Genomic DNA, 13,784 nt, shown 5'->3' on the forward strand with positions numbered 1-13,784 from the left:
CAGTTTTTTTTCCTACAATGCCCCCCCTTCATACTAGAACTTGAGAAATCCTGCCTCAGCCAGTGGAACACAACAGTAGAGGAAGAGAAGCCAATTTTGAGAGGAGGGATCGAAATAGAGGAGGGAGAGTAGTGTTGGAGCTGAGAGACAGACAAATGATCAAATTGCAAGAGGGAGGGGATCAACGGGGAGGGAAGAGCCGGCACCATGCCGTCGGTCGTCGGACTATCGCCGGAAGTCGCCTCGAACACAGTCAATTTGGACACGTATCCTCGCTATTCTAACCGTGCAATTAATTGGACCTTAAGTTTTTTTATTTGAAACAAGCTCGACCTTAAGTTGATGCCAACGAAATAAAAACATTGTGGATGTCCCTTTGCATCAACATATTTTTTAAGGGACATATTTTTTTCTAGATAGACACGACACTCAACCTAACATGACCGAATGGGCCGGTCTTCTCATGTGCGCCGGCCGGATAACCCGTGTGCCCGGAACCGCCTCTGCCTCAAGCGCCCTAGCTAGAAATTCCCGGTCTGCCTCGAGCACCCAACCCCAATCTGAGGCTCCCAACGGTAATATCTCCGCGCTGCGCCGCGTTGCCGACCGACCGAGACTGACCCCTCCTGGCCCCTGCCCACCCAGTCCGGCCGAATCCAGCCCCAACACGCTCCACTTCCCTTCGATTTCCGCCGCCCGCCGAAGCCGTCTCCGGCAAGGACCCGACCGGCGACACGACCTCTTCCCGGCGGCCCGCCCGCGGCCAGGCGCGCTCTTTCCTCTCTCCCCGCGCTCTGGCCATGGCCGGTCTGCTCCTCCTCTCTTCGTCCGGGGCCCCGGGTCATGGCCGTCTCTCGCCTCGCCTCCTCGCGTCCGGTTTGGAATCGCTCCTCCTTGATTCGTCGCCCGTTCAGGTTTAGAACCGCGCCTGATTTGGTTTTCGTTCCTGCTCGATTCGCCTGTTTGGAATTGCGCCTGGTTTGATCTTGCTCGTCCTCGCTGTCGTCCGGTTCAATTTTGCTCGTCCTCGCCGCCGTCGTCCGTGTAGGGTCGCGCCTGGTTCAATTTCGCTCATCCTCGCTGCCGTCGTCCGTGTAGGGTCGCTTGCGGTTTGATTTCGCTCGTCCTCGTCGTCGTCCGTGTAGGGTCGCGCCTAGCTCGATTTCGCTCGTCCTCGCCGTTGACCCGATGCGCTCGCGTGTTCTTGGTCCGTCTCGCCTCGTCGGGGTCTCCTCCGTCTCGTTTGCGTACTAGCAATTCTGTCCGCGCGCGCTTCTGTTAGCCGAACTAGCAGTCCTGGGTTTCATGCTCGCGTCTGGTTTCGAAATTGGATTACGGCCGGAGACGGGGAGCGGTGTTCGTTTATTGTGCTAGTTCAGACCGGTTCCTCCATTCCGTCACCTACGTTGCTCTTGGTGATTTTCAAAACTCAAACGTATGCTCTCCTGTGATACTCTGTCAATTCTTGGCCCTCTGTCAGTTCTTGTTGGCCCTCTGTCAATTCTTGAGTTCCAGGGTCTGTTAATTCTTGACTTCTTGTTGTACCGGCTAGGCGTGTGTGCTCTCATCCTATATTCAGAGATGGGGTGATTCCTTACGCTTGATCTCATGGTGTTTCCTTACTGTTTATGTTCTTTCCAATTTGTTTCTTTTTATCATGCTTTGCTTGCGTGTTCCGAGCAGAAAAGTTTTACAAGAGTGCAAACCATGTGGCCTGCTGCTTGACTAATTGAACACCTGCTGCTGCTACTGTTGGACAAGGTTCCTTCTTTTCTTCCTGATGTTGCTATTTCCATTGAACTACTCATAGGAGTTCTAGATGAGCTGCTGCTAGTTAGTTCCCCTTAGACTACATTCTAGATTGCATAGCATAATTACAGAATTTTGTCATTGCACACCTGGGCATATAATTCTGTTGTGAGCATAACTCCTGAATTCATTCATCCGTGAAAGCACGTTCATCACATGTTTTTTACCATGCTGCTAACTTCTGTCATGTCCCTTTCCTTTGGACAAGAATTTCAACGAACCTATAACGTGGACATGTGCTGCTTGTTTTCTTGTGATGATGGTGATCCAATTGAGTAGCCCAACTCTTATGCTCTGACATTTGTTAATCCCCAGTTAGTGTGCATGAAAATTTATTGTTTGTCATGTTAAATTTTATGGCATCAATTCGGTATTGTGATTAATGACTTAGTATTTGTTTAGTGTAGACAGTTGACTTCTTTTTTCTTAAGCTTTTAGTGATATGCATGTTTTGTTATGTCTTATGGGGATATCATATTCTTTCTTTGTATTACTAATGTCCAGTCAATGGAAAATGCTTTTCTTGCTTGGCCTAGACTTTGTGACAATTAACTTATAGTGTGATCATTGATCATGAGATTCTGACACCCTATTCCGTAAAATTCTGTTGTAATATTTGCTGGATCATTGAGTAGTTAATATTGATTCTGAGTTTGTTGGATCATTAACTTCTGTGTGTGCTTTGGTTATCTAAGAGACACTCACTATCCCGTGTTTCATATTCGTGGCGGAGCGATGAACGATTATGTTCCGTGTCCCTGTGTTTCGTGTTCGCCTGTCTGGTTTTGGATTTGGATTACGGAGACGGGGAGAGGCCAAAGCAAGGTCAGTTTATCGTGTTTGCTCAGATCGGTTCCTCGGTTCCGTCGCTGCGTTGTTCGTCGGCTATTTCCAGTCCTCAAACGCATGCGCCCTTGTGATATTCTGCTTTGGCTCGCTGGTCGTTATGGTTGTTCGTTACGGTTGTTCTTATGTTCTTGAATCACCCATCTTATAAGCAGAGATGGGGTGATACATTATGGTTGTTCTGATGGTTGCTTATTTAGTGTTCTTTCCAAATTGGGTTCTTCTTGCCATGCTTCGCTTATGTTCCCAATGTCTGTCTTTCCATATATGGGGATGCGTTAGGGTGCAAACCATGTAGGCCATGGTGTGTTTTTTACTAGCTATGGTGTGTTTTATACTATCTGATGTGGAAGGTGGAAATATTGATACCACTTCTGTGTTAGTATACTTGATATGGTGTGTTTTATTCAAGTAATTAACCACATCTCTTACAAATTTTCCTTGAGATACATGTTTGGCAGGAGTGATTGTCTCGACGAATAATCATTTATGCTAACAGACCAGTACTTGATCATAGGTAACAGACCAATACTTGATCATAGGTAACAGACCAGTACTTGATCATAGGTAACAGACCAGTACTTGTTTAGTGCAGACAACTGACTATTCTTTTTTTCTGAACTTTTTGTGATATGTCTGTTATGTGGATATCATATTCTAATGCTTTTCTAAGTATTTAAGGTACAAACATGTGGATCTGGACATTTCACATTTGCTCTTTATTGTGTTGCTAAGGACACTGAACGGTTTATCTGGGCCACCGCACAGCCTGGCTAATCAGGTACACTTGATTTTATGTGTAGTTGATGTTCTCTGCCACATCATGCTTAACTTGTGTTTGCCAAATGGATCTCCTGGAACAAATTATTCGTAATAAATGAACAAATTGAAGAAGAAAAACATACGTCCTGTTATTTTAAATTGGTGTATTTACCTTGCTGGCTATCTGCAGGTTGTAGTGATTAGGGAGAAGCTTGCAGAACTGTATGAATTTGAATAACAATGGCCGAGAGCATGACAAATGCTTAGTGGCACTGACTTGGACTCAGGAATAAGGTAGAAGCAAAGCTTTTGTCTCTCTTTACATGTCATTGGATATTCTAAGTCTGGGAAGTCTGACCATCTTCTTAAAAACCAGGATGCTTGATGACAAACAAATTATCCAAGTGCGTCCAGGTTGCACGACTATTTGGAGGTTAGTCCCGTTTTAGCCTCTGTTGTCATGGCATTTTTAGCTGGACTAACATAGTTCTTCATTTTGTAGGATGATGATGCAGTGAATGTTGAAGCTTTTATCAACAAAGCCTCATTTTTTGTCACAAACAGCAACCAGGAAGTTCTGAACTTTTAATACAAGGTTTGTTGGTTCAGAAACAGTTTAATAATCTATCTGTCTACAACTAAGGACAAAAATTTAGTTCCCTTCTTATATCTCTTGTAGGTATGCTATGCGAGAATTTTAGATCTAAAGCGTAAATTCTTGGAAGCTGCACTTCGATACTATGGTATCTCTCAAATTGAGCAACGCCAACTTGGGGATGAGTAAGGCTTACTCCATTCAGTTGTAGATTTGTTTCTCTCTTCTGCAATTTACTCATTTTTAATGTTCTGTCTTGTATGGTTCTTTGTTGCCTTGCCGGTCTAGTGGTGCCTAATTTCTATTTTACACCCTTCAAATTACCCTACTTGATACTCATGTTTAAGTACTGCAGTGGTTATTAGCAAGTCATGTTTGGAACTGATATGGCCTCCATGTTTTATTCTCAAAGATCTTGATGGAACATAGTATCTGTATTTTCTCAGATAGATTGACGAAAATGCTCTTTAGCAAGCTCTTAGTGTTGCTGTAACATGCACAATATTGTAAGTGATGAGAGGCAACCACCGTTGCCAACTTGAAATCAGTTTACTCATTCAAGTTCTGGAATTTCTTTATAGCTTTCTGGGTTTACTTTGATCTTGCATGTATTAGGTTTCTCTTTGTGCCCCTATCTATGTCGGTTTCTTGTGTGCAAGTGCTTCATTATGTGTGTGTGACTGTGTGTGACTTGTTGGTGAATATGTGTGTGGCTTGACTCTCTGTGTGTGTGTGGCTTGATGGTGTGTGTGGCTTGACTCTCTCTGTGTGTGTGGCTTGATTGCGTGTGTGGCTTGATTCTCTCTGTGTGTGGCTTGACTGTGTGTGTGACTTGACTCTCTGTGTGTGGCTTGATTGTGTGTGTGGCTTGACTGTGTGTGGTTTGATTGTGAATATGTGTGTGGCTTGACTCTGTGTGTGAGTGTGTGTGGCTTGATGGTGAATATGTGTCTGGCTTGACTCTGTGAGTGACTGTGTGTGGTTTGATTGTGAATATGTGTGTGGCTTGACTCTGTGTGTGAGTGTGTGTGGCTTGATGGTGAATATGTTTTTGGCTTGACTGTGTGTGTGTGTGTGGCTGTGTGTGAAAATTGCATTTGTTTGATGGTGTGGCTTGTATGCTTTGCTGAATGTTTGGTTGTATAACTTGTGTTTTATATTTCATGATTGATTGCTTTGTTGTTTGTTGAATGTGAATAGACCTGACACTATTCTTTTTTCCGAACCTTTTTGTGATTATGTCTTATGTGGATATCATATTCTTTTTTATGTATTGTTGTTGTCCAGTCACTGGAATAATGCTTTCTAAGTATTTAAGGTACATACATTGGATCTGGACATTTCACATTGGCTCTTTATTGTGTTGCTAAGGACACTGATGGGTTGAGTTTGCCTAAAACGCAGGTATTTACGTTCTTTATATTTTGCGATGCTGATGTCAAAATGTTTATTTAGCCAAATTGTGCTACTTCTGGGTACTTCTATTTTTAGATGTGTTGTATCCGTAAGTACCTATTGGCACTTGATATTTGTGCTTAAAATGCAGTATGGAGCAACAAATTGGTCTCATTGCAAGGTTACTACCTGGACGTATAGGCAAGCAATGTCAAGAGAGGTATTCTTTTGATTGTTTCATTTTCATGATTCGCTTAAATGCATTTTCCCCTTTGTGCAAGACAAACATGGGAATGTTTGCTAATTCAGAAACACACTGGTTACATAAATAGCTGATTGGTTATGAAGCTGATTTCGAATTCATACATAATAACATCTTAGGTGACATAATCATCTGAATCCAGACATACAGAGAGATGCTTGGACTATGAGGAGGAACATGCACTGTATAATGCCCAGGGAATAAATGGGCAGAAATAGCAAAATTTCCTAGAAGGTACTACCTTGGTCCTCTTTGTTACCAGATTCCTAACATGAATGATGTAGCCCCTGCCACTTCCTCACTCTTTCCTGAACATCATACCGTGCATCAGACATCTGAACATTGCAGGAATGAGGTACTTCCATTTGTGTAACTTCTATTTGTTACCAGTTCTTCTCACCTATTGGAGTTGCAAGATACACAGAATTAGTAAGTTCCTATCTTGATAACTTCGATATACACCCAGGAATAATTACCTATGCTGTTATGGTCATAAACTGATTCCAAGTATTTTTGACTCATATGATGCTTATTACATCACAGGTCATCTTAATCTTCTTTTGTAAATATGACTGCTGGTGCTGCTGGTAACGTAAGCTACTTTTCTTGCTTCAAGAATAATAGAAACATCATTTACATTGTGGAAACTCACAGTTTAAGTTGCTCATGTCATTTTTCAGGCTATCCATCGGCTTGTAGCTCATGAGAGGCAACCACAGTTGCCAACTTGAAACATATATCTTTTAGGTATGAATGGCTTACCTTAGCCAAAATTTCTATAAGAATGTTGCTCATGTTACATGCCTTGCTTTCTCTAGTAAGTAGAATAAGAACACATTTAACATTTCTTTTCTGTCCATAGGCCTACAAACTTGTGGGTAGTAATGAAGATAATCACTTAATCAGCCTCTAACCAGCTTCCTGTTTTTAGGAACGAAGATCTGAATCACCCTCACCCCTCGAGAGAAATCGTTTAGTCATTCAGGTTCTGGAATTTCTTTATAGCTTTCTGAGTTTACTTCGGTCTTGCATGTCTGTTTCTATGTCTGTTTATAGCTTTCTGTTTGTGCCCCTATCTATGTCTGTTTCTTATTGTTTATTGTGTGCAAGTGCTCCATTCTGTGTCTGTCTGACTGTTTGTTTTCTTGACTCTCTTGTGTGTGTGTGGCTTGACTGTCTGTGTGTGTGGCTTGACTCTCTTGTGTGTGTGGCTTGACTCTCTTGTGTGTGTGTGGCTTGACTGTCTATGTGTGTGGCTTGACTCTCTTGTGTGTGTGGCTTGACTGTCTGTGTGTGGGACTGTGTGTTTGACTGTGTGTGAATATTGCATTTGATTGTGATGTGTGACTATGTGTGTGTGACTCTGTGTTTGACTGTGTGTGTGACTGAATATTGTGCATTTTACTGTGATGTGTGTGACTGTGAATAATGCATTTTGGCAATGACTGTGTGTGTGATTGTGTGTGGCTTGACTCTCTGTGTGTGTGTGGCTTGTATGCTTTGTTGAATGATTGGTTGGTGTGGCCTAACACTGCCTTTGCCGGTCCCAAGCCCGGATGCGAAAATGTGGAAGGAGCTGTAGTTACCTCCTTTGTATTGTTTGCCTTGGAAGTGTGAATATTGCATTTTGACAATGACTGTGTGTGTGACCTGACTTTTTGAGCTTGTGTGTGTGGCTTGACTGTCTGTGTGTGGGACTATGTGTTTGACTGTGTGTGAATATTGCATTTGACTGTGATGTGTGACTATGTGTGTGTGTGACTCTGTGTTTGACTGTGTGTGTGACTGCATATTGTGCATTTTACTGTGATGTGTGTGACTGTGAATAATGCATTTTGGCAATGACTGTGTGTGTGATTGTGTGTGGCTTGACTGTGTGTGTGTGTGGGGCTTGTATGCTTTGTTGAATGATTGGTTGGTGTGGCCTAACACTGCCTTTGCCGATCCCAAGCCCGAATGCGAAAATGTGGAGGAAGTTGTAGTTACCTCCTTTGTATTGTTTGCCTTAGAAGTGTGAATATTGCATTTTGACAATGACTGTGTGTGGGATTGTGTGTGACCTGACTTTTTGAGTGTGTGTGTGCCTTGTATGCTTTGCTGAATGATTGCTTGGTGTGGCCTAACATTGCCTTTGCCGGTCCCAAGCCTGGATGCGAAAATGTGGAGGGAGCCGCAGTTACCTCCCTTGTATTGTTTGCCTTAGAAGTCTGGATAGAAATTACTCTGTCCTAATTTAATATTAAATCTTCACATAATGTCATCATGTGATTTAACATCTGAAATGCATCCTTCCTTGCTATGAAAAATCTGGCAAGTGTAATTGTCGTTAGAATTCGTCCCGTCTCCTAAATTAATCTCGATGGTTTCTTAAATTTTGTGTCAGTCTGATCATGCACGAATCTCAGTGTCGCAGATGTTCCTCATTTGCCTGTCACTCGTGAGTGCATGTCGAGTTTATTTGTCGTTGGACTTTTTATTCAGGTTGTGGGCCGCCCACTTCTTGTTTTCCATGTTTGGACCCTGACCCATGTGGGGGTGTCCTTTTCAGTTGTGTGTCATTTCTAGAGGGGATGAGTTGTTGAGTGTGTGTGTGTGAGAGAGAGAGGGGGGGGGGGGGGGGGGGGGGGGAGCTGACTTCAGCGCACGGCCAATAAGGCACATTTTCGAGGAAGAGCGGGCACCTCATTCCCGTCAAAAAACCGATTCTCCTCAGTGTTCGAGTGCAGTTGTGTGGGGTAATGGGGGAGAAATTGGTAGCCAACCAGCCCAACCTAGTGACCATGGCGAGGAGGGTGAATATAATCTGTTTGTCTTTGTGTGTTTGCTTTTTTTGGCAGTTTAAGTTTTGTTCCTAACTTCCCGTGCGTGCTATTTGTCCACACCCCCTACTATAGAATAACATATGAATTATTTATTTTGAATTTCACATGAGATAACTTTGGTCAATGATAAAAATGAGTTATTGCTCACCCTGTTCAGCTGAGGGGGGCTGTGCCGACATGTGTTTTTATTGGGTTAAAAGTGCGGTGTTTTTCTGGCATTTCTGTTAGTTTAGTGTCATTTTTGTGCCGTGTACATGCTCCTCATTAGCATGAGGGATAATGGACCTTGTATACAGATTTTTGGGACTCGGTTCGTTGAATATAGTAGCAAAAGGGTCCATGTGTTGCAATCGGAAAAGAAAAATCTCCAATGGCCATGACCACATTTTGCTGCATCATCGAGATACACTATCACTCTTAATTTCATGAAATCATGAACATTTTTTAAACTCTTGAACATATTTCAAATTGTGAACACTTCACAAATTTTAGAACATGTTCTCAAATCAAGAACATTTTTTGAATTCATGAACATTTATTATATTTGCAAATATTTTTTATAAAATTATCAACATTTTTTAAACAATTATCTTCAATCGGCGAACATTTCTAGAATTGATGAACATTTTTTTTGGAAATTGGTGGAACAATTTTTTAAATTCACGAACATTCTTTTGATGTAACTTATTTTTTAATCATCCAAGATTTTATGAATGAATAGACTATTTTTTAAGTCACGAACAATTTTTGAATTTTTAGGATATTTTTCATCCGTGAACATTTTTTGAATTGGTGAAATTTTGTTCAATTTCATTAACATTTTTAATACACTAACTTTTTGAAAAATCATGATTTTTTTATTTCCGAGGCATACGTTTTTAAAAATTGGAACATTTTTTGAACGAGCAAACATTTTTTACAAAATCACGAACATTTTTTGAATCCACAAGCATTTTGTGATTTATTAAAAAGATTAAAAAAAAGTCCCAAATTATTTGAAGTAGAAACAAACAAAAACAGGGAAAATGATTTTTTTAAAAGACCGCTGGGACATGGGCCGGCCCAAACGGGCGCGACGCGTCTTCTCCCAGTGCGCAAAAAGTATAGTATAGGAGGTCCCTACTGCATCTGCCGGCCTAGGCGGGCATTCCCTTGTTTAAAACATTTTTTTATCACTTGTAGGTGGTATTGGTGGATAATATCTTGCAACTTTGGCATTGGTTTAGTGATCTGACAATTCATTGCAACCTTCCATTTTGTCATTGTTCTTTTAAGTCATAGTATTATTCATCAGTCATCTTTAGTCAAATTCAAAACCTTATTCAGTTAGTTCAGTCGTCTCAACCTGGCGGCATTGAACTTGTTGATTTATCATTTTCATTGCATTTTGTGTGTGCATCATTTGAGCATCATGTCTACATGTTTTTGGAGCATCTTCATGCCATCATTGTATTTTTATGAGCTCTTTGGTGACTAGCACAAGCATGCAAAGTAGGCTATGTGATGTTGCTGATTTCAGACACTGTGGATTTTTGCTAAGTCTTTTCCTGTTACATTATGTTGCTATATTGACTTGTTTCCACAAGTAGATCCATGCATATTTTGATTAACTTCAGTAAGGATGTTTTGAAGATATGGTCATGCTTTATTCTTTCATGCCTCTGGTTGTATTTATGGTGTAGTGTAGTTTGTCATTACCATGCTCTACTTTTGCTAAATATTGTTGTTCGCAGATTGTTAACATGAATTGCATTTTTGCCATGTGTTTTGCTAGTGATCCATGCACCCGATGAACTTGATCTTTCCATGTTTAGCTTCATAATTGTATCTATCTACTGTTGGTTACCTTTTTATGCCATGTAATGCTTTGTGGTGAGTGGCACGAGCTTGTAAAGTTTCTATTATGAATCTATTTTTACCATGCTATGTTTTTCTTCTGTCTGAAACTCTTCATATCACTTGCCATGTTTGCATTGATGTTACCATCTTTTCTGTGCATCTTTGGCTCAAGATTAGTAAGGGAGTTTTGTTCATTGCCTTTAGTACTAGCATGCCATGCTTTTGGTTTCCATGTTATGTTCCTGTAGCATGTTGGTTCCTAGCTCTAAACATTGCTACCTAATGCTGTTTATGCCATGTTTAGTATTTTCACTAAGTCTGAAACCTGACTGTCATTTGCATTTTTGCCATGCTGTTTTAGGCTTGTTCTAGTGAGTTGTAGCAGGAACTCGGTGTTCATGATTTGTAGAGCCTCACTTGTACTTCACTGCCATGTGCTTTGTTGCTATGTTGGAGTGTTGTTGCATAGTTTCGTGATGCATCTTAAGTGCTATGATGCTGTTAAGCGCAATGTTGCATTGTTCTTGTTTTGCTTGTGATTTGCAAATCGTGCATCCGTTTCTGGTGATCCTTATATCTATTTCGACCGAAATCACTCACTCTTTTCAGTGGCATGCTTAGTTTGCCAAGTTGATTCCATGATCATCCTTTCCCTTCCGGAGTACCCATATGCATTGCACATCATACCTTGCATTCCATGCCATGTCTTGCATCATGTTGCTTGTGCATTGCACCGTGATTGATTGTTGTTCTGTTGCTTGTGTTCTTACTTTGTGTAGAGCCCAGAGACGAGTTCGTGAATGAGGAACCTGTTGAGTATGTTTACGAGGAGCAAACTTTCGACAACCTTAAGAACTTTGTAGGCAACATGATCATTACCCCCGATATCACTTCTATGTTTGCTTGCTAGTTGTTCGCTCTATCGCTATGTCGTGCTACATACCACTTGTTTATCATGCCTCCCATATTGCGATGTCAAGCCTCTAACCCACCTTCCTAGCAAACCGTTGTTTGACTAAGTTACCTCTTTTGCTCAGCCCCTCTTATAGCATTGCTAGTTGCAGGTGCCTTGCAGGTTGTTCCATGTTGGAACATGGATATGTTGGGATACCACAATATCTTTTATTTAATTAATGCATCTATATACTTGGTAAAGGGAGGAAGGCTAGGCTTTTTGCTTGGTGTTTTGTTCCACTCTTGCCGCCCTAGTTTCCGTCATACCGGTGTTATGTTTCTTGATTTTGCATCTCTAACATGATGAGGGTTTATGGGCCCCTCTTGATAGTTCGCTTTGAATAAAACTCCTCCAGCAAGGCCCAACCTTGGTTTTATCATTTGCCTAATAACAACTAAAACCTGCATAGGGACTTTCCGGACCCCGTGGACTTAATCAACCCCCATGGGTCAGTGCTCCTCATGAGTGTTGGTCCAAACTAGAGCATCGTGCGGGACCGCCCCTTGATAACTTGGGTTATATTGGTACCTGTACGCCTAGCTCATCTGGTGTACCCTGAGAATGAGATCGTGCTACTCCTATCAGGCTAGGGCGGTGCATCGGGAGGTCTTGCTGGACTAGTTTTACCATTGTCGAAATATCTTGTGCATCGGGATTCCGAGTCTGATCGGAGGGTCCCGCGATGGAGGATTGTCTCCGTGGATCATGAGCTTGTCATGGGCTAAGTTGAGACACCCCTACAGTGTTTAAACTTTCGAGAGTCGTGCCCGCGGTTATGTGGCAGATGAAAATTTGTTAATATCCAGTTGTAGAGAACCTGACACTTGACTTAACTAAAGACACCAACCGCGTGTGTAGCCATGATGGTCTCTTTTTGACGAGGTTCGGGAAGAGAACACAGTGGGGTTATGTTTGAACATAAGTAGTCCAGGATCACTTCTTAATCACTTCTAGTTTACGACCATTGCGTAGCTTCTCATCTTACTCTTGTACTCGTATGTTAGCCACCATATTTGCTTAGCGCTTGCTGCAGCTCCACCTCATAACCACATCCTACCCATAAGCTTAAATAGTCTTGATCTCGTGGTTTTGAGATTGTCGAGTCCTCGTGACTCACAGATACTACCAAAACAGTTGCAGGTGCTGATGATACCGATGCATGTGGTGCAACCGAGCTCAAGTGGGAGTTCGACGAGGACCTTGGCCGTTACTGCATGTCTTTTCCGGATAATCAGTAGTGGTGCCCAGTTGGGACGATCGGGATTTAGCATTTGGGGTTGTCTTCTTTTATTTGGATCCACCCGTTGTCGGACTATGTGTGTACTCTGAATAATGTATGAATTATTTGATATTTGCATGACATGGCGATTGTAAGCCAACTATTTATTTATCCTTGATCTTGTACATGGGATTGTGTGAAGATGACCCTTCTTGCGACAAAACCAAAATGCGGTTATGCCTGTAAGTTGTGCCTCGACACGTTGGAGATATAGCTGCATCTTGGGTGTTACAAATTGGTACCAGAGCCATCCCCGACTTAGGAGCCCCCTGTTTGATCGAATCGCTGACGTTGTTGAGTCTAGAATAAAAATGTTTCGAGTCTTAGGATTATATATATCGGAGAGTAGGATTTTTTTTACTCCTCAGCCCCCTTCTTCTCTCTGGTGAGGCCTCCTGACGTAGATGTTTTGACTTTCCTCTCCTCAATTTTCACCAAAAAAATTAGGATCACGCGGGTATCTTGGGATCATTCCGATATTATTGTGACGAGAACATTGTTCTTGGTGCCTCCTGACATTTAGGGGTTGTGGTAGTGTCTTGGGGAGTTGAGCTTCAAGGTGTTGTTGTCACAATTTTATCGTTGCAGTTCTGGAATACCTGAGTTCACCGACATCGAAAATCTCTTTCATGTAGTTAGTGGTGAGATAACCTCGACGCCACCCAGTACTGGGGAGGGAGTTCGAGAGTATTGATACGTCCATTTTGCATCATGCTTCTATATTGATATTTATTGCATTATGGACTGTTATTACACATTATGTCACAATACTTATGCCTTTTCTTTCTTATTTTACAAGGTTTACATGAAGAGGGGGAATGCCAGCAGCTGGAATTTTGGGCTGGAAAAGGAGCAAATATTAGAGACCTATTCTGCACAGCTCCAAAAGTCCTGAAACTTCACGGAAGTTATTTTTAGAATATATAAAAAATACTGAGCGAAAAAAGCACCAGAGGGGGGCCACCCACAAGCCACGAGGGTGGGGGGCGCGCCCCCTGCCTCGTGGGCACCTTGGTGGCCCTCCGATGCCCATCTTTGGCTATATGGAGTCTTTCGTCCGAGGAAAAATCATAAGCAAGCTCACAGGACGAAACTCCGCCGCCACGAGGCGAAATCTTGGTAGAACCAATCTAGGGCTCCGGCGGAGCTGTTCTGCCGGGGAAACTTCCCTCCGGGAGGGGGAAATCATCACCATCATCATCACCAACGATCCTTTTATC

General features: G+C 42.2%; 1 long non-coding RNA gene across 8 annotated transcripts; it reads left to right on the top strand.

Annotated features, from left to right (window-relative positions):
* The first annotated feature begins 544 nt into the window (after positions 1-544).
* Positions 545-13,444, top strand: LOC123041152 (uncharacterized). Of its 8 annotated transcripts, none has more exons than XR_006418399.1 (13): positions 546-3,436; positions 3,608-3,711; positions 3,794-3,850; positions 3,920-4,012; positions 4,097-4,197; positions 5,331-5,416; positions 5,559-5,627; positions 5,789-5,903; positions 6,001-6,098; positions 6,213-6,261; positions 6,350-6,416; positions 6,601-6,654; positions 13,364-13,444. It is a non-coding gene; the product is annotated as an uncharacterized lncRNA (long non-coding RNA). The 8 variants fall into 8 exon arrangements; XR_006418398.1 differs by lacking the exon at positions 13,364-13,444 and adding an exon at positions 12,420-12,999; XR_006418400.1 differs by lacking the exon at positions 13,364-13,444 and having other exon boundaries at positions 546-3,222; positions 3,337-3,436; positions 6,601-11,420.
* Positions 13,445-13,784: the final 340 nt, after the last annotated feature.

Source organism: Triticum aestivum, chromosome 1A (genome assembly GCF_018294505.1).
Source record: "Triticum aestivum cultivar Chinese Spring chromosome 1A, IWGSC CS RefSeq v2.1, whole genome shotgun sequence".
Classification (NCBI taxonomy): Eukaryota; Viridiplantae; Streptophyta; class Magnoliopsida; order Poales; family Poaceae; genus Triticum; species Triticum aestivum.